The sequence below is a fragment of the Salvia miltiorrhiza genome, chromosome 7, assembly GCF_028751815.1.
Source record: "Salvia miltiorrhiza cultivar Shanhuang (shh) chromosome 7, IMPLAD_Smil_shh, whole genome shotgun sequence".
NCBI lineage: Eukaryota > Viridiplantae > Streptophyta > Magnoliopsida > Lamiales > Lamiaceae > Salvia > Salvia miltiorrhiza.
The window spans coordinates 58,378,578-58,381,796 of NC_080393.1; the positions used below are offsets into that span (position 1 = coordinate 58,378,578).

General features: G+C 41.4%; 1 non-coding gene across 1 annotated transcript; it reads left to right on the forward strand.

Moving 5' to 3' along the window:
- The first annotated feature begins 2,818 nt into the window (after nucleotides 1-2,818).
- LOC130996326 (small nucleolar RNA R71) lies at nucleotides 2,819-2,925 on the forward strand. The gene has a single exon (XR_009092510.1). It is a non-coding gene; the product is annotated as a small nucleolar RNA R71 (small nucleolar RNA).
- The last annotated feature ends 294 nt before the right edge of the window (nucleotides 2,926-3,219 follow it).

A 3,219-nucleotide genomic window follows, 5' to 3' on the forward strand; every position in this document is an offset into this window, starting at 1 on the left:
TTATCATTGGTTCATTCAAAGAAAGGCTACAAGGCACAAAAGGGGTAAACTAGGATCATATGAGAATTTGGCACAATTGGGGTCAAGTGGCTAACAAAGATGGCCTTAAATCACTTCAATATTAACAACACATCTACTTTTATTTTCAAGAGAGGACTCATGGCAAGTTCTAGAGACCAACATACATGCTCAATTGATTTACACTCAAGAACAAAATGAGATTGTGAATGTATGACAATCAAAGGCTCAATTCTTACAAGCTCATTTTCAAGTTCTTGGAGGCAAAACATTTAACTCACTTGTCACAAGTTCAAACTTTTCATGCATAAACCACAAGTGATACACACAATTTTTCCAAGGAACAATTCATATCATAAGCCCAATGACATTCAATCAACATCACAAAGTTTGATACAATTATCCCAAGCAAAACAAAAACAAAAATATCAACCCAACTAACTCTCAAGCTTTCATTTATTCAACAATAACAAAAACAAGACAACAATACTAAAACAAACAAAAACAAGTAAAGCTTAAGATAGATGAGACAACTAATCCATCTCTCCCCTCCCCCCAAACTTATTTCACACAAAGTGAAAATGAGTTTGGAAGAAAAGAGAAGGAGAAGTTGTCTCGGACTCACAAAAAAAACTAACATATAAAAAAAAAAAAAAAAAAAAAAACCATACAAAAATTAAAGGGTACCTTGTTGGGGTGCCTCCCAACTAGCGCTTAGTTTAACGTCATGAGCTAGACGTCATGATGGTGTTATGGCTCGGGGGTGGTTCCAACGAACACTTCAACTTTTGGTTTCAAGGGCAAAAATGCCTTGATTCTTTCCTTCTCAACCACAAAGGTTCTTTCATCCTTCTTTCTCAATTCAATTGCTCCATTGTTGAAAACCTTGTTGATTTTGAAAGGACCCGTCCATTTTGATCTTGGCTTTTCCGGAGGTAGTGATTGACGGAAGGTGAGGAGAAGGACTTCATCATCGGGTGCAAACTCCCGTTTGTGCATCATCTCGTCATTAGCACTTGTTGTCCTCTCTTTGTAGAGGCTTGACTTCTCAAATGCGTGATACTCATCTAACTCTTTGAGTTGGAGTACACGGTCTTGCCCCATTGGATGTATCTCATTCTCACCAAAGAATGCATACTTCAAGTGTGTGGGGAGAAGCTTCAACTCCAAGCCTTGGGCTTCCTCCTCTTTCCTTTCTCCCTTCAATTTTTCTTTCATGTTGATGCAAGGTTCAATCACTTGCATCAATTTGCATTCCTCCACTCTCATTCTTTCTTCCCCATCTTTGTGCTTGGGAGCTTTGTGGATTGAGAAGGTAACACTCTCATCATTCACTCTCAATGTGAGCTTGCCCTTTGCAACATCAATTAGGGCCCTCCCCGTCGCCAAGAATGGACGTCCAAGGATCAAAGGTACATCCTTGTCCTCAACCATATCCAACACCACAAAATCCACCGGAAAAATGAATTTGTCAACCCTCACCAAGACATCCTCCACTATCCCTTTTGGATATGAAACGGAACGGTCCGCCATTTGCAAAGCAATCGTGGTTGGCTTAATGGTTCCTATTTCAAGCTTGTTGAAGATGGAGAGAGGCATCAAATTTATGCTTGCTCCCAAATCACACAAGGCCTTTCCAAAACGACCATTTCCAACATCACATGGGATAGTAAAGCTCCCGGGATCCTTGATCTTGATGGGTAGCTTCTTTTGAAGAATGGCACAACATTCTTTAGTGAGGTTGACCGTCTCAAATTCTTCTAATTTCTTCTTCTTGGATAGAACTTCCTTGAGAAATTTTGCATACTTGGGCATTTGTTGCAAAGCTTCAACAAGGGGGATGTTGATGTGTACCTTTCGAAAGATCTCAAGGAATTTAGAGAACTCACTCTCCACATTTTTCTTTTGAAGTCTTTGAGGGAATGGAATTGGTGGGCAATAAGGTGGTGGTGCCTTGTACACATCTTTCTTCTCCTCCTTATCGCCTTGCATTTGTGAGGAAATGTTCTCATCATTGTTCTTGACTTTCGGAGGTATCTTGGATTCTTCAAGTATCTTCCCACTTCTTATAGTGATAGCCTTGCAATGTTCTTTTGGATTCACAACAGTGTTACTCGGAAATTGCCCCTTTTGATGTTGGTTGCTTAAGGATTCGGCAATTTGTCCCACTTTCATCTCAAGCATTTTCAATTGGGTTGCTTGAGCCTCTAACCTTTCATCGGTTCTCGTCATGTGGGCTTGAGTGGCCGTCATGAATTTCATTAAGATCTCTTCAAGGTTGAGCTTCTTCTCTTCCTTGATCATGTCATCACTCACCGCAAATCCGGGCGGTGGTTGCAAGAAGTTATTGGGATTACCATAGGAAAGATTCGGGTGACGATTTGCTTGAAACCCTTGATTGTATTGCCCTTGTCCTTGATAGCCACCTTGTTGTTGGGGCCGGAAGTTCCCATAGCCTCGGTTGTTGTTGTTGTTGATGTAGTTCACATCCTCAAAGCTAGTTTGTTCTTCAACCACGGGTTCTACTCTTGATATTGACATAGCATCAATCTTGCTATTCATAGCGGTCAATTGAGCCGTCAAAAGAGCTATTGGATCCAAGCTTGTTGTAGCCGCCACCTTCTTCAAGATGATCCTCTCCGTCGGGAATTGATGGCAATTAGCGGCCAAGTTCTCTATGATGTGGGCGGCCTCCTCGTGGCTTTTCTCCAACAATGCTCCATTGGCCGATGCATTCATGTCTCTTTGCATCTCTCCACTACACCCGGTGTAGAATACACAAATGATGGTGTTTTGATCCAAACCATGGTTGGGACACTTCCTTATCATCTCTTTGAATCTCTCCCAAGCTTCATAGAAGGTCTCTCCATCGAATTGATGAAATTGGACAATGTCCTTCTTCATCTTCATTGTCTTACTTGGAGGGAAGAACTTGATAAGGAACTTTTGAGCCATTTTCTCCCATGTAGTGATGGAACCAATCTCCAAAGATTGATACCATGTCTTGGCTATGCCCCTTAGTGAGAAGGGAAAGAGTCGGAGTCGAATGGCATCCTCCGGGACTCCATTTATCTTGATAGTATCGCATATCTCCAAGAAATTGCCGAGATGTCCATTCGGGTCATCTTGAGAAAGACCGACAAATTGATTTTGTTGCACCATGTTGATGAGACTCGCCTTGAGTTCAAAATTGTTGGCATT